Source organism: Rhinatrema bivittatum, chromosome 2 (assembly GCF_901001135.1).
Source record: "Rhinatrema bivittatum chromosome 2, aRhiBiv1.1, whole genome shotgun sequence".
Taxonomy (NCBI): Eukaryota; Metazoa; Chordata; class Amphibia; order Gymnophiona; family Rhinatrematidae; genus Rhinatrema; species Rhinatrema bivittatum.
The window spans coordinates 537231822-537252339 of NC_042616.1; the positions used below are offsets into that span (position 1 = coordinate 537231822).

Sequence of the window (20518 nt, forward strand, 5' to 3'; positions counted from 1 at the left end):
AACAAAGAGGGAGGGGTTCTAGAGCATGGATTTATGCTCTGACTATTGGAGACTGAGCCCAATTCTCAGGCAGCAGAAAACAGCCTTCTACTTCCAGCTCTAGCTCCGCCTCTCCCAGTTGAGGCGGAGTTTGATAAAGCAGAGAAGAGCTAACTGGTTCCTAATCCTGCCCCTCCTCTCCTGCTGCAGGGAACAAGAGGGGTGGGGGCTGAACCTGGAGCAGGGCAAAGAAGAGCTATCCTGCTCTTATTCACGCCCTCCCTTCCTACCATTCAAAGGGGTCGTCAGGCAGGAGCTGATATTGCAGGCAGTAAAAACATAATTGGTTCTTTTTCTAATGTCGTGACTTGTACTTGACAAAAAAAAAAAAACACAACAAACTCCAAACAATTTTTTACAAATGTACCTTTGCACAACTACATTTCTGTCTTGAATTTTCAGGTTGTTGCACCCTTGCTGATCGATCCAAGAGAGCCTGCAACGGAAGGGCCACGCCAAAAGGGCGAAGCTTTTTTTTAAGCTGCGGGCCCCACCCCCCCCCCGGCCAGGCTCAGCCAGCTCCGGGGAGGTGGGGAGGTGGCCGATCTCGGGCAGGGCAAGAGCAGTGAGTGTGCCGGGGCGGGAGCGTCACCTTGCGAGGACAGGAAGAAGCGGAGGAGGAGGGTGCTGCGTTCAAAAAAGCTGATTTCGCGCTCCAGGTGTCACTTAGCCTCCTTCGGCTGCGGGAGGAGAAGGCGCCGAAGCGTGCAGCCTTGGCGATCATCCGTAAGGTGAAGAAGACCTGTCACAGCTGGCAGATCCCGGACCAGCAACCTGAGCGGTGGGGGGGGGGGGAGGGAGGCGGCGCCAGTGCCAGCTGTGAAGCGGGGGCTGCTTCGTGCCTTCCCTTGCGGCCATACAGTAGCTGGGAGCCGGTGTCTCTTGTCTGTCCACGGTTCCCTGCCCCGGTGCTGCTGAGTGCCGACCTCCTCCCCCCACCCCACCAGCCCCGGACGGCAGAGGCACGGATCAAGTGTGAGGTGTGAACGGTGGGTGTCCGGGGAAGGAGGGATCGCTCCTTGCGCTGGGGTTCACCTGGGATCCGGGGGAGGCCGCAGCTGCCGCGGACACCTGGGTGCTGGGGAGGGGAAGGGAAGGGGGACTGGTGGGAAAGTGGCTTTGATTCCCCTTCATCTCTCTCAGCCCAGGCTGCAGGAGGAGGCGGAGGCTCACGCGTGGAAACCTGCATTTTATTACCCGGGGGTGGGTGTCTTGGGAGCTGAGCGCTGCTTCCGGTTGCAGAGCAAGGGCGCCGCGCACCCTGCCCAGGACGGCTGTGGCGGGCCCCAGATATACAGGGGCAGAGAGTTCAGTGCCCTCCCCCAGACTCCTGCCTGTTACTCCGCTCAGAATCGAAAATGCGGTCGTAACGTGGGCGGCTGGTGTTTTTCAGCGATGATGAAATAAGTAGGACTTTGTCAGGGTTTGCTTTTTTTTTTTTTTCCTTCCTTTGTATCAGGCTTTCGTTTCCTGCTTTCTCGCATGTGAGCAGCTGGTTGCTGCTTCAGGTGTGTGCCCACAGCCCTAGTTAGAAAACAAAAAAGTAAGCTGTATATGAACTAAGTGACTGGTTTTCTTTACCGACAGAGTAAAAATGACATTAACAGGTTTGCAGGAGCCTAGTTCATGGCTTAGGTGCTGGTGATCGTGCTTGGTCCCTTAGGTGTACTCCTTGGTAGGCCTTCAATCAAAGTCCCTGAGCTTAGGTTTCCGCCCTGATCAGTCTGTGGACTGGGCATGGAGGGACTCGCCTCCTGTTTGACTGGTGAGTTGGCATGCTTGCTGTGTTATTTACTCACCATCTGCATATGTTGTGCCGTTCTAATGGCTGCTGGCATCCTGTGGGCAACTTGCTGCAGGGTTTCCTTATCTGTTCACCAAGGCGCAGGTGTGATAAGATTTGCTAACAGTTTGCACTAAAATATACTTTTGCTTGTGATGTAATGAGTTAATGACATGCAGAGAGTACACAGTGGTTAAAAAAAAAAAATGTACATTTAATCGGTAAAAGTGTACGTTAAAAACAGTTTACGTATGCCTTAAAAATAGTTAATTTCACTACTATGATTTTATCAAAGACGTTCTGCTTTGATTGGGGGGGGGGAGAGCAATTGGATTCAGAGACAAACAATACAAGCCTTGAGCTTTTTAAACCGCATGTGGAGCAAGTGTGCCTGAATTTGCAATTTTTCCATGTGCAGTGGCCAGCATTGAACTGCCTGCACGTGTCCCGCCTCCCCGAACCTTGAAAGGAAAATCTATCCCTTCGATATAGGCCCCTCTCCCTCGGATGACTGTATGATGTACCCACTCTCTCCGCCCATGAGGACTTCTGTAGGGTCATCTCATCTAGCCAAAGGTCAATCAACCTGTGTTGCCAAGAGACGGCGGGGTTATGGGCCATGCTTTTCCTAAAACGAATGTCATAATTAAGCCAGGCCCACCCTCCCCTCCTTTGTGCCGTCAAGATGGTGTCCATGTATCTTATGAGAAAGGGAGCACATGCAGGCTCATGTTCCACAATCACGGACATAAAAATATGGAAAGCCCTGGTCCAGTTTTGGATGTTCTTGGCAACCTTTGGCCTCAGCGGATCCCCCTTTTTCGGGTTCCACTTCCATATCCGTAACAAGGAGGGAAAATATGTCAATGTACTCCCTCTTCAATATTTTGTCTTTTATTGTGTCTGGCACACTGTGAGCTAAGGACGTAACCCCCACATAAAACCTCATTCCCAAACTGCTGTGCTGGAATTTGCACCACCCAATTAGCAGTGTGTAAAAGAGGATTTACATCTACAGGCGGCAAAGTAGGTTGAACTGGGGCTGGCAGCGTGTTGGCTGGTATAGCGGGTGAGGCTGGCATGCCTTGAGTGGCCAGCATACTCTGTAGCCTCCCTGATTCAGTAACCGTTTGCCCACTGATCTCTGGCACGGTTACCGGATTAGCACCCCAGACAACAGCAGCCGAATTGCCTTGGCTCACATTCCTCTTTCTTTTAAGAGAATGGAATAGAGAGCAAAGTGACTTGACTAACACTCTCTCAGTATCACTGCAATCTGATGACGATAAAGGGTCGCAAGTCTGGGGCTTACCTCGTCCCAAGTCTCGAGAAGTGGTCCCAGTGCTAGCAGCCCTAGAAGCTGTAGCCAGTGAGCCGAGGGCAGTACCAGACCCTGATGTTGGCGTGGGCGCCCCATCGCCACCGTGGGGCCCGGCCACAATCGTTTTCAGGCCCGCCGGGTGCTTTCTCTTTCTGACTAATGCCCCTGCTTGCTGTGGGGTCTGGTGCTCCTCTTGCGAGAAGCTGCCGACGAACTCCTTGGAATAAAGGAGATCAATGTGGAATCTTGCCGAGGCTCGTCGCTTGGTGGGCGCTCCTGAGACGGAGAGGGAAACTCTGACATGCGCTGCCTTAGCCAATCTGTGCCATGCGCGGCAGCAAGCTCCTTAACCTCCAATAGCAACAGGTCTAAGTCACTTATAGCTGTAACTGCAGGAATGGGTGTTGCTGCTGTTACATTGGGAGGAGTTGTAGCGGAGTGTGTGATGATGGATTGGAAGTACCCATTTGCTTCTGACGTTTTCCCTTCCTTACGGTCTTCCTGCTAGGCCTTGAATTTTGGGGCCGGCTTGGAACTTCAATCAGCCCCACTGCTGACCCGTCTGCCTCAAGGGGGGGGCTGATGCAGCGTCGCGGACTCGGCTGCGGTCGATGACCACTGGCTCGCCGTCGCCATTCTGTACTGGTAAATACTGTATTACAAAGTCACAATTAATTGATCAGCAGACTTTAATAATTTACTTGTCTTAATTTTTTTTTTTTTTTTGATACACCACCAGGCTCTCAGTTGGGATTATCTCGGCACCGGCGTCAAATATGCTCGTGGCGATCCCAACATGGCCGCTGCCATGTGCTGACCCCCCCCCCCCCCCCCCCAACATGGCCACTGCCATGTGCTGACCCCCCCCCAAACATGGCCGCTGCCATGTGCTACTTTAAGATGGCTGCTGGCAAGCCCTTACAATAAGAACCACAATACCATGCTAAGATGTAAGCTGACCTTTATTAATATTTTAATTTATTTTGTATAGCGCTGCATAGCACAGCCTAAATCATCATATCTATCAAGCTGAGGGTCCTGTACCCCTTATAATTCAGTATAAATGTGCACATGGGACAGCTGTCCCTTTAAATAATAACCGAATACTAAATATCACCTTTAGGATTAATATAAAAAACATCCTGTTAACCTGGCTGAGCACTCAGATGCCGTACCACTGTCCCATAGACATATCATCAGAATTCCCAACTACGGGGATGCTGGCTACTTTTTAATTGTCAGATTACTTAGGTATAACAAAGCACATCCACAGGTTGCTGAGGTAGCATGGCAGACATGAAGCCTGCCCACTTCCTAGCAATTTAGAGAGCGAGGGGTAAAGCAATACATAGAAAACGTTGATTTTAAAGTAAAGCAAGCCTACAAGACCAGTGCTCTAACCACTGAGCTACCAAGCCTGCTACTGCCAGCCATGTGCTCTAACCACCTATGCATGCACCATGTGCAGACCCCTTCAATGGCGTTTCTTAAGAGGCTACAAGTGAAAGATAACCAGCCCTGCACTTGCTGCCCTTTCAATAAATACAGCAACCAGTAATGCAGAGCAAGCATTGTGCTGAAAGCCAGCCATGAGTTCATAAAATATATATATAACAACAGGTAAAGTGTGGCCATGTGCCCATGGCGTTTCACTAAATATATAATTGTTAAAATATATATAACCAGCCATGTGCTAAGGCATTTCCTTAGTTAAAATAACATTCCAGGCAGAAGCAGCCATGCATTCAAAGCCTTTTCATTAAATAAAGTACTGGTAATGCAGAGCCAGCTCAATGCAAAAGGGGGGAGGGGGTGAGCATACCTTCCAGACCTTAGCAGCACAAAATTACCATTAATATTCTCAACATTTTGCCTATAAGCCGCAAAGTTTTTGTACTTTACCCAATGATGTAATCAAAGAAATCGTTCCTGCTCCTTTAGCTGATCTGCTCCTCTTACAGCACAGCCGTGCTGGAGGCAAAGTGAAAGTAAAAGCAAAACTGTTGTAGCACAGCCGTGCTGAGATCAGCCTCTTACAGCACAGCCGTGCTGAGAGAGGAGCCACCCCGGCCGGGCTCGGCAGCGCTGGAGCACGAGGAACCGGGAAGCAAAACTGACATAGCACAGCCCTGCAAGGAGGTAAAGGTGCTTGATCCTAGAGGTGATCTGAAGCTGATGAAGCAGCTCTGCACAGGACGAAAAGGAGGGGCTGCCCGTGCTGGCTCTCCCTCTTCTACTCCCACTTAGCCCTGCCTACCTTGCCTTACCCGCCCCATTGTGCCCTGCTCCCTAACGGAGTCGCAGGGCTCCTAATTGGTTCTTTTTCTAATGACGTGACTTGCACTTGACAAAAAAAAAACCCTCCAAACAATTTTTTACAAATGTACCTTTGCACAACTACATCTCTGTCTTGAATTTTCAGGTTGTTGCACCCTTGCTGATCGATCCAAGAGAGCCTGCAACGGAAGGGCCACGCCAAAAGGGCGAAGCTTTTTTTTAAGCTGCGGGCCCCACCCCCCCCCCCGGCCAGGCTCAGCCAGCTCCGGGGAGGTGGGGAGGTGGCCGATCTCGGGCAGGGCAAGAGCAGTGAGTGTGCCGGGGCGGGAGCGTCACCTTGCGAGGACAGGAAGAAGCGGAGGAGGAGGGTGCTGCGTTCAAAAAGCTGATTTCGCGCTCCGGGTGTCACTTAGCCTCCTTCGGCTGCGGGAGGAGAAGGAGCCGAAGCGTGCAGCCTTGGCGATCATCCGTAAGGCGAAGAAGACCTGTCACAGCTGGCAGATCCCGGACCAGCAACCTGAGCGGTGGGGGTGGGGGGGCGGCGCCAGTGTCAGCGGCAGCAGCAGCTGTGAAGCGGGGGCTGCTTCGTGCCTTCCCTTGCGGCCATACAGTAGCTGGGAGCCGGTGTCTCTTGTCTGTCCACGGTTCCCTGCCCCGGTGCTGCTGAGTGCCGACCTCCTCCCCCCCCACCACCAGCCCCGGACGGCAGAGGCACGGATCAAGTGTGAGGTGTGAACGGTGGGTGTCCGGGGAAGGAGGGATCGCTCCTTGCGTCACCTGGGATCCGGGGGAGGCCGCGGCTGCCGCGGACACCTGGGTGCTGGGGAGGGGAAGGGAAGGGGGACTGGTGGGAAAGTGGCTTTGATTCCCCTTCATCTCTCTCAGCCCGGGCTGCAGGGGGAGGCGGAGGCTCACGCGTGGAAACCTGCATTTTATTACCCGGGGGTGGGTGTCTTGGGAGCTGAGCGCTGCTTCCGGTTGCAGAGCAAGGGCGCCGCGCACCCTGCCCAGGACGGCTGTGGCGGGCCCCAGATATACAGGGGCAGAGAGTTCAGTGCCCTCCCCCAGACTCCTGCCTGTTACTCCGCTCAGAATCGAAAATGCGGTCGTAACGTGGGCGGCTGGTGTTTTTCAGCGACGATGAAATAAGTAGGACTTTGTCAGGGTTTGCTTTTTTTTTTTTTTTCCTTCCTTTGTATCAGGCTTTCGTTTCCTGCTTTCTCGCATGTGAGCAGCTGGTTGCTGCTTCAGGTGTGTGCCCACAGCCCTAGTTAGAAAACAAAAAAGTAAGCTGTATATGAACTAAGTGACTGGTTTTCTTTACCGACAGAGTAAAAATGACATTAACAGGTTTGCAGGAGCCTAGTTCATGGCTTAGGTGCTGGTGATCGTGCTTGGTCCCTTAGGTGTACTCCTTGGTAGGCCTTCAATCAAAGTCCCTGAGCTTAGGTTTCCGCCCTGATCAGTCTGTGGACTGGGCATGGAGGGATTCGCCTCCTGTTTGACTGGTGAGTTGGCATGCTTGCTATGTTAGCTTACTCACCATCTGCATATGTTGTGCCGTTCTAATGGCTGCTGGCATCCTGTGGGCAACTTGCTGCAGGGTTTCCTTATCTGTTCACCAAGGCGCAGGTGTGATAAGATTTGCTAACAGTTTGCACTAAAATATACTTTTGCTTGTGATGTAATGAGTTAATGACATGTAGAGAGTACACAGTGGTTAAAAAAAAAAATATGTACATTTAATCGGTAAAAGTGTACTTTAAAAACAGTTTACGTATGCCTTAAAAATGGTAGTAAAATTAACTATAATTTTATCAAGGACGTTCTGCTTTGATGGGGGGGGGGGGGGGGGAGAGAGCAATTGGATTCAGAGACAACCAACCCAAGCCTTGAGCTTTTTACGGTCTTGGGTACTGATGAGCAGACATAAGAGAAAAAACATAGGACTGCTTCTATGGACAGGTCCATAAATAAAGCATGTCAAGCAGTACTGAATTTTCAAGAAGGCTCATCACCTAGGAAAAATGTTGCTAGTAGTAAATTTTTAAAGGTGGTTATAAGACTTGGGGATAACTGCACAGAGCAGCAGTTGTTACCCTTAAGAGAAACATGGGGGTGACCTGCACCGTGCAACAGATACTACCATAAGAAGTTTGCTAGGCAGACTGGATGGACCATTTTGGTCCTTTTAGTGCAGTCATTTCTATGTTACCATGTTAATTTAAACTTTACTATTTTTAATCTCAGTGGTTAGAGATTCGAGAAAAATGTAATTTCCACCTTTAAAAAAAAAAAAAAAAAAACTCTTTGGCTCCATTGCTATGAGTCAGAGACCCCTGGGTGGTGACCCTCTGACTGAGGAGCCTGGGCTAACAGCTGTACCCAGACTCTCCCCCCATACACACCCCACTGTGTGGCCAGATTACAGGTTGTTCAGGATCAGGATGTTGGTTCTAGAACTCTTAGGCCTGGCAACCATGTAAGCCGGATACCCATGCACAGACACCCTGATTTCAACATCCTCAGGCCTGTGGGTCAGTGACTTGGAGAACCAGCACCTAAGGATCTCCAGCCCAGGGATCCTGATTCTGTGGGTGGATTATTTATTTTTAAGCTTCCATTTTCTTCCAATTAGATGTATATGGAAGTTCAACCTTACCTCAGACACTGAAGTAAATATTTAGTTTTAAAATCAAGTTATTTGACTCTGAATTTTTAGCTCACTTCTCGCAATCTTAGTAATATCAGATGTACTTCATTACCATGCTATTTGTATGGAAAGGTGCCAAAATGTGCTCATTCTACTACACTTAACTCATATCTTTATGCACTAAAACAGTAGTAAATAGTGTGATAACTTTAGTACACTTTATTACATTGGTTGGCCTTGTCTTTTAGGATTGTTTTAATGTATCATTTTTTACTAGCTCTCTTTTAAAACAGTCTGGGCTCTTTCATTGGGGTATCCAAGTCTCTCTTTTTTGTGGGCATTTGCGTGTGCTGCTCCCTCATTCTGTCCTCTCTCATTTTGGCCCTTGTAACAGGAAGCTGCAGCTATCATTGAAGGAAAATCTTAGATTCTCCTGGAGATGATATTTTATTTATTTAACACTTTTCTATACCGACCTTCATGGTTAAAAAACCATATCAGATCGGTTTACATCGAATTGGGGGACTGAACCAAATACAATAGTTTAAACAGGAAAAACACAGTTACATTCAACAAGGATAGTAAACTTGGAGGCATGGATTGCTGGAAGAAAAAAGGCCTAGGAATGCAGTAAACAAGTATAAACAATTGGTGAGTCAGGGGAGGATCTTATTAGAAACTTGAAGGAGGTACGGAGATCCATAGAACCTCGGCTAATGTGTATCAGGGGGATCTGAGAAGGCTTGGCGGAAGAGCCAGGTCTTAAGTTTTTTCTTGAATGTTGAGAGGCAGGGTTCCAGTCTGAGGTCGGAAGGGATATTGTTCCAGATAGCTGGGCCTGCTGTCGAAAATGAACGATCTTTGGTCGAGGTGAGGCGAGTAGCTTTTGTGGGAGGGGCCTGTAGGGTTCCTTTATATGCTTCTCTAGTTGGTCTGTTGGAGATATGAAGATTGAGAGGGAATACCAGGTCCAGATGTAGGTGATTGTAGATGGATTTGTGAATTAGAGTGAGTGATTTGTGAAGGATTCTGTAGTTCACTGGGAGCCAGTGTAAGTTACGGAGGATGGGTGATATGTGTTCTCCACGGTTGGTGTTGGTCAGGATTCTTGCTGATAGATGTTGATAGACTGGTACACAATATTGGCCTATGGTTGGCAGAAGGGCAAGGATCATGGCACAGTGAGCATTAACAATGTGTGTCAGAATAAGAGGGTTTGGTGGCAGTCCCAAGATTGGCATGGCTTTGTGTGATGAGGGGGAGGTAATTCAGATAAGGTTTCAGTCCAGATGTGGAAAAATAAGGGTAGACTTCAGACTATTAAAAAAAAAAAAAAGTGAAGGCTGCAGAGGAAAAGGCATAATGATGAGTGGAAAATGGCAATCAAGGAGGCTGTGCAGAAGAGGACCATGTGCTATCATAACCAGTAAATGTGCTCAAAACATTTTGAGAGAAATATAGTAAAGAGCTGACAGTCAACATGCACGGTGCTGCATTCTGATAGATCTCGGTCTCAATATGGTGTTTCAGTGATACAGTTTTTTTATAACCCTTCTCAAAAATTGGCATAAGTAAATAAAAGATGTGTATCCAGCAAACAATGTGCATATCTCAATGGTGGATTACACTTACCTCTCTGAAGAACCACAGTTGTAAACCTTACATTAGCTGACTTCCTATATGTGTTGCCAGCTTCCTTTTAGAAGATCTAAAACCTGTAATTGTTAGTCAGTTTTGTGACTGGGGATGCTTTGGAGTACAGAACATAGGGCCTGATTCACTAAGCATTTTTTCCCATAGACACAGAATGGGAGAAACTCCTTTTGACAGCCCCCATAGTTTGTTGTTTACGAGGCTTTTGCAGGCTGGCAGAAAAGATGCAGCGAAAGACTTCTTCCTTCCTTTCTGTATTATGTGCTTTACTCTGGGCCCGAATGAAAGGACAGGTGAGTCCCAACCTCGGGTTTAAATTTCTCTGGAATCTCTTCCATTTGGAAAAACTTGAACATGGACTTTGAAACCAGCTCCCCTGTTTAATATTGCCCTTGATGCACTTTGACAGTTGCAAAAGATGAGGAAAATCAGCAAATATGTTCATTATACTAGATAGCATATTTTTTAAATGCTATCCAGTATAATCTTAATCTTAAAAAAGGGAATACCTGTTGCATAAAGAACAGCATATAGAGATTAGGTTACGAAAATGAGAGGCAATGAGGTCCAAGGAAAGTGTGACATGCTAGAAGATTAAAAATTGTCTGGTGCACTGAGCATTGTAACACAGCAAGTGGGTGGGTAGATCATATTAGTGGCATGTTCACTGCTCCATCCAGGAGCCTTAAATCGCCAGGGAGAGACTAAAGAAGCCGCTGCGTCTTCGTTGTGCCTCCGTGCTCCTATTCCTCTCGACTCTGATTATATGTTGCATTTCTATCTGTCTGGCTATAAATGATAACATGATGAGGATGAGTGAGAGCTAAGACTTGTCTCTTAGACAATGCCGGTGTCATTGAATGGAGATGTTTATGCTCAAATTAAAGCAAATCTGTGCATTTTTATTTTGACCCCAGAGCAAGTTAACTGCATCCTCAGCTCACTACCATTCTACTTTTAGTTTATATCCTTCATTAGCACTGGAAGAAGGGATGACTGTAGCCCCAGGGCATATTTATCAGGCCTAGAGGCCATGAATTCCTCTCCCTCCTGTGTTGCTTGGACATAAACTCACCAAAATATTAGATAGTAAATGAGGGCAGAGAGAAGCCAATTCTCCCATCCAGTCTGCCCAGTTATCTTCCCCTCTGGGTTTCTACCCCATTGGGTAGATGAGTCCTATAACTTCCTAGACTTAAAGCAACCAGCTCCCCACCGTGTCTCCTGACGTCTCTGCACACTTCACACCTCTGGCCTCTAGATCTTGTCCTAGACATGCTCAGTGATGTTAGGGTTGTAACTATGGCCACTCTGCGCTGGCTACCTCTGCCTTTTTTGGAGTCTAATGCTATTGGGGTTGTAGCCATGGCCACTGACTACAGGTTTCCCCAGGCTTTTTGGAAGCCTGATGTAGGGGTCCACCCACCACACTCTGCTTATTGGCTTGCATTGGTCCTCCAAAGTTTCATGTGAATGAGCAAACATGCAGGCTTGTTCCTTTATGCCTCCTTTCTGTTGGCCCCCTCATCTGCCCTTACCGCTGTGCTCTGTGACACAATTCTTTCATGGTTTTGGATGCCACTACATCGGCTTGTTGCCTATTCTGGGGGGTTTTTTTTTCTGGTTTCCTTTGAACCTTCCTCAGTGCAACTTTGTAACATGATTCCTTGACCTTGAACAATTTCTTCTATGGGAATTGTCACCTTTCCATACTTCATTGAAGCCTGACACATATTTGTATTTTTCCATCATGACCTCCATCCATTCTTTTCCCCAGTAAAATAAGGGATTACTGGAGATGAGAAAGGGGGGGGGGGGGGGGGAGGACAGGAGCATTCCAGATATTTGATAGTCTTTTTAGTAAATTAGAGCAAGGTAAAATGTTGACATACATCCAAGATTCTAATGTGTGTAATGCTGCTACTAATGTATGTCATTCAACACAGTATCAAGAAATCTTTCTCAGGTATAATACTTCTGAAACTCAAGAGAGCGCCAACTTTGTGAGGGAAAGTCAGACTCTGGTTTTTAGTGTGTGATTGGCACAGCAGTTTCTAAAATATAAAATAGAGAAAGTGTTGACATCATATCTTGTACCCACACCAATTGAAGTAAAGTCACAAGGAAAGTCAGTGGGAGAGCAGGGTTTGCACTTGTGATCTTAGGAACTGCCCTGAGTTCGGTAACGTCTCCTAAGTGAACATAAGAACATGCCATACTGGGTCAGATCAAGGGTTCATCAAGCCAAGTATTCTGTTTCCAACAGTGGCCAATCCAGGTCACAAAAACCAAGGGGAGGATAGATTACAAGCTGCTTATCCCAAGTATAAGCAATGGGTTTCTGCAACTCTACCTTAATAATGGTTAATGGACTTTTCCCCCAGGAACTTGTCCAAAAATGTTTTAAACATAGCTATACTAATAGCTTTCACCACATTCTCTGGCAATGAATTCCAGAGATTAATTATACATTAAGTAAAAAAAATATTTTCTCTTGTTAGTTTTAAATGTATTATCTAGTAATGTCATTGTGTGTCCCCTGTTGTATGTTTTGAAAGAGTAAACAACTGATTAACATCTACTTGTTTCATTCCACTCATTATTTTATAGACCTCTGTCATATCTCCTCTCAGCCGTTTCTTCTCCAAGCTGAAGAATCCTAGCCTCTCTAACACTTTGCTCATGGTGGAGTTGTTGTATCCCCTTTATCATCTTGGTCACCCTTCTCTGTACCTTTTCTAATTCTGCTATTTCTTTCTTGAGATGTGGTGACCAGAACTGAACACAATACTCAAGATGAGGTCACACCATGGAACGACACAGAGGCATTAGGATATTCTCTGTTTTATTCTCCATTCCTTTCCTCATAATCTCTAGCATTCTATTTGCTTTCTTGGCGGCTGCTGCTGCTGCACACTGAGCAGAAGATTTCAACATAATATCAACAATGATGCCTAGATCTTTTTCCTGAATGGTGATTCCTAATGTGGAACTTTGTAGCTTTAATTTGGGTTACTCTTCCCGAAGTGCATCACTTTGTACTTGTCTACATTAAGGGGCGGATTTTCAAAAGCATTCGGGATGAAAAGAAAAGAATAGATGCCTGTAGTCTAAAATTAATCCTTTATTGAAGTGGAGACACAAGGGTAGCCCGACTCTGGCCGAGTTTCGCCGTCACAAAACGGCTGCCTCAGGGGCTTAAATCAATCTTCTTGAGTTCATCAATCATAATAAATGAAAGATGATCGTATAGATCACGATGTGATCTCTTATACTGCTCCGTCTTGCAACATTCACAAACATCGATCTCCACTTGTGAAGTCAAACATCCTGGCCGAGTTTCGCCGTCACAAGTGGAGATCGATGTTTGTGAATGTTGCAAGACGGAGCAGTATAAGAGATCACATCGTGATCTATACGATCATCTTTCATTTATTATGATTGATGAACTCAAGAAGATTGATTTAAGCCCCTGAGGCAGCCGTTTTGTGACGGCGAAACTCGGCCAGAGTCGGGCTACCCTTGTGTCTCCACTTCAATAAAGGATTAATTTTAGACTACAGGCATCTATTCTTTTCTTTTCATCCTGACGGCTGTTATAGATCGCCTTCCTTTGTGCTTTTTGGGTCCTTTTCAAAAGCATTTACATGCGTAAATCTGGGTTTTACGCATGTAAATGCACTTTACTCGAGTAAGTGGGCTTTTGAAAATTGCTACAATATATGCCATTGAATCGTCCATAGGATTTATTTGCATAAGTGCACTTTACGTGAGTAAATGGCTTTTGAAAATTGCTACAATAGTAGTTACATTTATGCGCGTAACTCCTTTGAAAATTACCCCCTAAATTTTGTTTGACATCTGCTTGCCCAGTCTCGCAAGATCCTATTGCCATTTCTCACAATTCTCTTGTGATTTGACACACAATTATTCAAAGTTGTCATTGGCAAATTTGATCGGCTTGCTTTGTTCCCATTTTCAGGTCATTTATAAATATATTAAAAAGCATCAGTCCTAGTGATTCACAGAACTGCAAGCCACAGCAAATGAACAGAATTCAGACTTTCTGTGTATTTGCTTCTGAATGTCTGAATGTCTGGAGATAATAGTTAAAACCTGTTCCTGTTCGTAACCAGCTACCAGGATTTGAATTTTTCAGGGTGCTTTGTGAGTAGTTTATTACTACTAAGTAGTGTAAAGTGGAGACACCCAGTAACATAGTTATTAAAGATTAACTGAAGGATTTATGAAACAGTCTTGAATCACTAAATCTTATTTTTATTTTTTTAGTTTAGTTTGAAATCATTCACTGATGGTTGTACAGGATGGAGGCCTTGCTTGAAAAAAAAAAAAAATGAATCTTTATACTGTTTTGAGTTCTCTGTATTCACATTTTCAAGATTGATGTTATTTTGAAAAGTCTCAAACATGTGGCAGTATTGGAATGCCATGTGAGGATTCACAGTGCGCTTATATTCCGAAATTATTTTCTCCGCTAGTTGGGGCCTGGTGCTATGTTCTCCGCTGCCCTGTGGCAGGGGCGAATTAGAACGTGGCTCCTTCGTACACTCCCCTGGGATTGCGTAACTCTGTGACCTTTGAGCCAGAATCATTTTGAGTTGACACGAATGCATTCTGCACCTTTTTTCTAAAATTTATTTTTTGAAAATATTTTAGCTTATCACTTTTGTATCTTACTTTCCCTTTCTTACCTGTGTTGATCTGTGATTATGCCTGAACTTGTGTTGGCATGGTTGCAGTATTAAAGAAGCGTTTTGGCATGAAGTTGCTTTAAACTTTTGAGGATTGGGAGGGTGCACCGCTCTGCTTGGTTTTGAATTATTTACAGCTATCTTTGAACTTTTTTTTTTTTTTTTTAGTTTGTTTTTAAAACACCTATGGTTTAATAGCAGCAGTGACATCCAGGCCAGAACAGTTTGTGCTGTAATAAATATGTGAGATAAGGACCTGAAAGCAATAACATCAGGAAGTATTTCTTCACAGAGAGGGTGGTGGATGCCTGGAATGCCCTTCCAGAGGAGGTGGTGAAGACGAAAACAGTGAAAGATTTCAAAGGGGCGTGGGATAAACACTGTGGGTCACTAAAGGCAAGAGGATGGGAATGAATGAAAAGAGGCAAGGGGGTAGCTTGCTGGTGTGGCAGTTACTGCCCTTAACCAATAAACCTTCATGCTGTTGATGCAACTCCATCATTGCTCTCTGCTTCAATGGCAGGGGGAAGAGAGGAAAAGGGGAATTGTTAGACAACAGTCAACAAGGACATTGAATTTTATGGTCTGGGAATACAAGCATGGGGGTAACTTGCTGATGCTGCTGTTACTACCTTTAACCAATAAGCCTGATACTTTTGATGCAACTCTAAATTGCACTCCTCTTCAACAGCAAGAGGTAACAGCAACAAACAAGGGCCCTGACTTTGACAGTTTGGAGGACTAAGTATGGGGGTGACCTATATGACACGGCATCTGCTACCATTATGGGGGTGATTTGTATGGTATGGCAGATGCTACCATAAGCTTGCTGGGCAGACTGGATGGACTGTTTGGTCTTTTTCTGACGTCGTTTCTATGCAAACTCATGGAGCTGGTTATTATATAGCAGGACCATTTTCATCGTTTTGTAAGGCTAAGGCTGTCCTAATTTCATTGAGTGCCAGAAATTTACAAAAAAAAAAACTTTATGGTACAGATGATGTTGAAAATGTATATAGACACACTCACATGCTGTTGGGCAGAAGCACGTGTATTTCAGTGAGTAATGCAGTACATTAATTCAGTCTTGTGGTTGGAAATAATGCTAATGTATATTGAGCAGCACAGCAACCTTTTTAGAGACTAGATTTAATTAAGGACACAAAATTATGGTTGTGTGGTAGCTAAGAAAAGGCCATATATAATGACTTGGCAAAGGAGTATGCAAGCAGAAGAGGTCTGCGGCATGATGTCCCAGGGTCTAGTTTTTCATTTGGCAAGCCATTGATTATTTTCTCTCGGTGGTGTTGCACTAGTGAATAATTTTGTTGAATGTGTGACCTCTAGTCAATGTATTCATAGATCTTTTTATACTTGCTTTTGTTTTACTGATTAGGGTTTTAAACCGGATGCATGAGACAGGCTATATGTAGCGAGCATGGATATCTCTTTAGTACATCAGATGGAGAAGTTCATGAGAATACTAATTGTTAATCAGAGTAAACTTCCTGTATGGGAGGAGTTGGGCATCTAGTATAGGTGCTGGTCTGACAATAGCATGTCTACTCTTGTCATTTGGAGTACAGTTGGTTTCTTAGGCATCCTTACAGCTAACTATCCTTTTTTTTTTCCTGTCATCTTGATGTATGCAGTGCTATGACCCATTTGTAGTAGGATACAGAAGAGTCTTTTTTTTTGTGAAACAAAAAAAAAACAAACCTCTTGGTGAAAAAAATAGGTTACTGAATTTTACTAGTATCACCTTTTGAAAATTTTAGGACACAAACTTGTAATTCTGTGTATGGGTTTGTTTGTTTTTGGTTTGTTTTTTTTTACATCCAAAAAAATATTTTGATCTATAAATATTCTTCCTTTTATGGATCTGCTTTCTGTGTTCTGGACTTGTCTACAAATCATACCAGCAAGATATCTTCTTTCAAAAGAAACTTCAGAGGAGGGATGGATATCCCAGTCTGCAATATTTCATGAAACAGTCCAGCAAGGACTAACTGGTTGCCTTGCATAGACCATGGCCATTGTTTTTGCAGTTCTAGGCAAGGATGTAGGAACAGCCTTTCTCAGGTGCTGTTTATTATTTCTGGAAGACTTGCTTGTTGAGTTTTAAATCTGTTGATGCATCATTTAATTTATTTTGAAATTAGCCATTTAGAAGCTGGAGACCTTTTGTCTGGATCAGCACAGAGATGGTTTTCCTGGTATCTTGCAGTCTGTTCAGTTTGGATGGTCACAGATCTTTACAAAAATTAACTTAAACTTCTTTGTCATTGCTAGGAGTGGGATGAAAGGAAGATTGCACTATTAGACTCAGATGGATCATTGAATGTATTTGCGATTATCGTTATGAAAAACCACATGTGGCTGTCTAGTTGTCAAAGACTGACATTCCATAACCCTTTTTGCTGAGCGAGTAGCAACTGAAAATTCAGTTTTGATTGAAAGAAGCAAGAGTGAAACCTCTGCCACGGGCCGAAATGGAAGTGCTGTAAGGGCATTGAGTGCTAATGTATGACTTCAAGGTGGCACAATTTATTTCTCTTCAGGACAAAAGAATATTCTTGCCGTTTAAGGAGCATTATAACATCCTGATGCAAGACCACTAAGAAGGCCACCTTCAAGCTGATTGCTTCAATTGCTGCAGCTGCCATTGTGAAGAATATTCCAGGACAAGTGACCATAATGACCCCTTTTATTAAAAAAAAAAAAAAATTTTGAGGAGAACTTTTTTTTTTTTTTTTAAGCTACAGTGTTTCTTTATGAACATGGGAAAATTATAAATTCCATAATAAGCCTTCAGCCTAGATGAATTGTTTGAACTCTGGAGCTGATCGCTTCTCTGAAATGTTTTTCCTGTTTAGTGTCTTTCAATACCTATATCAGGATTCAAAGTTTGCATAAATCACTGGACCATCACTGAGTAGATCCTGACATAGGTGTAATGTTCGAGCTTCATTGCCATTGGTTCTGAATACGAATACATTAGGATCCAGTTAGGATGACTGATTCTGACGTTTCCAGACTTGGCTTTCTCCTACTAAAAAGTCTTTTGCTTCAGCAGCCTGGAGTAGAGCACCAAGAGCCTTATCTTGAGTATGGAGAAGAATGGAAGAATCTTTGTTCATGGCTCTTGAAGAAAATGATCTACCTCTAGGATTTCCCCAGTTGGTGCATAATTGCTGAAATGCCTCTCGCTAGAGCTCCTGTTTTATTTAGTTTTGTTTTTTTTTCCTGGATAACTCCATTATTTGTTTAAAACATTTCCTTTTACAATCAGCTTAGATGAGTAGAAATGAAAATTAAGATTTCCTACCCAAAATACATTCTTTACTTTCTTCCACATCAATAGACTCCTTGCTCTTCCTTGATTCATTAAGTATCTCATTGTCTTGTCTTAATGGTCAGACTGCCTTTTTTTTATAATGTGTTAACCTCACAAGTGCACCCAGCACTGCATTTATTGGAAGCTCTGTCTTTTGCAGAGGGCATGCTGTCCCTGAAATATCTGTCATGTGAGCTTCCCAGCCCATTAGGCTCGCATGTTTAACTATCAGTCCTGTCTTCGATGAAGGCATTCCGTTCTTCACAGTGTTTAACTCCTGTCTACCACTCAATGGAATTCTTGATTCTGGGGCACTTTCTTATTTGGGGGACATGTGATGTCACATTTTTATAAGAGAAGGTTGAAATTGAGTTTGCTGGAAGACTTGAGTGCCTGATGCAGTTGTATCTCATATTTTAAGACCTCTTATTGTTGGATGATGCTTTTGCCTCCGCCTTTTCCTGAAAGATTTATCCTATCTAATGTCAGAAACATAGCCCCCTCCCCAAATATGACAACATAAAATGTTCGGGGTTTTTTTGTTTGTTTGTTTTAACCCTTCTTTCTTAATTTTGTGTGTAGATTCTTTCAGCGAAGCCCATGGTGTGCAGTTCCACTGTGGGTAAAAATGTACATATGTATAGAGACCTATTCAAGCCTGAAGTCTGGGGTATTAATGAGCCTTTAGCATGTAGGTTAAGGATGTTTATGGGTTTTTGCCATGGCAAACTGACATTTGATTAGAAAGCAAGATAGACTTCTTTTTTTTTTTTTAATAGAGGTACAGTTGTATGCAAAAAGACCTAGAAAGAAGAAAGCAAACAAGACTTGACATCAGAAGAAATGGAATAATTTGAAGAACTCTGATTTAAAAATACAGTTTGAGACTTTCAGTGGTTTGGTTCTCACGTTTGTGTACTTTATTATTTTTTTTTTTTACACTGTCATTGTCACTGGTTTTCAATGAATGTCTCATAATTTTGTGACATACAGTGTGCTAAAATTGATTTCTAATTAGAAGTAGTTATCTGCTGTATTGTATTCTGGTGAATATGAAATCACAGGATAGAAGTTTCACAAATGTATGGCGGAACAGGAACTTGAAAGTGATAGAAGTATGGGTCTGCTGAACTTTTATGATCAGAGAAACTTTACTAAACAAAATAACTGCAGTTTGCAAATATTGAGATGGGCCCTAAATACATGGTGGTACGTCAGTGAAAGACAGATGCAGATTATAACAAACAGAGTAAGAAATGCTGTTAAAATTCCGATTTGTAGATTGGGAGTGTAAACTTAAAACATGCACGCACATGCCTGTATTCATAGGTGTAGAGGCTCATCTATTTTATATCGTGCACATGAATGTGCGCACACTACCTTATCTAAAATAATCTTAAATCTATCCAGCAACATGCTTGAGTATCTAAAAAGTATGCGGCATACATACCTAGATAAGTAGCGTTTTATCACTTATCTGGCTATGTAGCCAGATAAGTAGCAGTTTTTGAGACATCTGGCTAAGCGGCAGCAAAGCCACTGCTTTCATTTCATTTTTCATTTATTAAAAATTTCTATATCGGTATTTAGCATAGCCATCATATAGGTGTACATTATACATATAACAAAATTTAAAGAGATCAAAATGTATCTGGATAAGTGGTGCAGATCTCCTGTATGCGAGTATTTGTGTTCCTAATTTTAATCACTCACACGTGGAGATGGAACTTGCGTGTTTTCCTTAGTACTTGTCTGCTTTTACACGTGTAAGTCTATCAGATTTTATACCATGCCTGTGTAAAGGAAATTGCCAGTTTTACTTAATTAGTCTACCAGTTTGCTCAGTCCATCTCAGTCCTCTGGGTTCTTCAGCCTGCACATCCCCCAGTTTACTCTGACTCCTCATCAGTAATTGGCTGTAAAGATCTTTTTATCCTCACTTACACCAGTTAATTAACAGGTATAAAAATATGCAGGTTCATTGCTTTGACAGGTTATAAAATAGCAACTTATGTGTAAATATTGGCCCCACCCCTCTTTATGAGCAAACTTATTCATGCATTACTACTTGCATGTGTGTTTTGGAGGTTTCTCAAATACCGTGTTTCTCTGACAATAAGACAGGTCTTATATTTCTTTTTAGCTCCGAAAAAAGGTTAGGGCTTATTTTCAGGGGATGTCTTTTTTTTTTTTTTTTTTTTTCCATGATTGGTGAATGAGGACAAGGCTAAGCCCACCTCCTCTTTCATTCACCAATCAGATTCAATTTTCGGCCGACCCTTTTGGTTCGGCCTTCATTAGGAAATTTCATTTTCCCGCGGTTTGGGCCGATTTTATTTTGGCTGCCCCCCCCCCCCCCCCCTTGAAACGATACCCGAAACCCGCCCCAACCCTTAAAATTTGATTAATTACAGCGGGGTTGTGAAAAAACCCAAAAAATCCACCCCAACCCTTCAAATTTACTTAATTGCAACCCCCCCCCCAAAAAAAACTTGCCGAAATTCCTGACAGCCATCCATTGCTCCTACCATGTGACAGAGGCCGGCAATGACATCAATAGTCTGTCACATGGTAAGGGCAAAGGGACATCGGGGCCATTTTGATTACTGGCAGCCGACGGCCCGAGAGCGGGAGATCACTCCTGGGGCCCCCGCTGGACCACCAGGGAACTTCGGCAAGTTTTTTTTTTGGGGGAGGGGGGCGACGGGAGTGTTGCAATCAATTAAATTTGAAGGGTTGGGGT

The 20518-nt window shown here is 44.0% G+C and overlaps 1 protein-coding gene across 5 annotated transcripts in view; it reads left to right on the top strand.

The window, feature by feature from the left end:
* The first annotated feature begins 823 nt into the window (after positions 1 to 823).
* Positions 824 to 20518, top strand: part of MBP (myelin basic protein) — a 459476-nt gene continuing 439781 nt past the window's right edge. For 2 of the 5 annotated variants that reach the window (XM_029590841.1, XM_029590846.1), the window contains exon 1: positions 5534 to 6158. The gene's annotated coding sequence lies outside the window, so the exon portion shown is untranslated. Of the gene's footprint in view, positions 1029 to 5238; positions 5283 to 5533; positions 6159 to 20518 lie in introns of those variants that run through there. The other 3 variants (XM_029590845.1, XM_029590844.1, XM_029590842.1) reach the window with 3 other exon arrangements.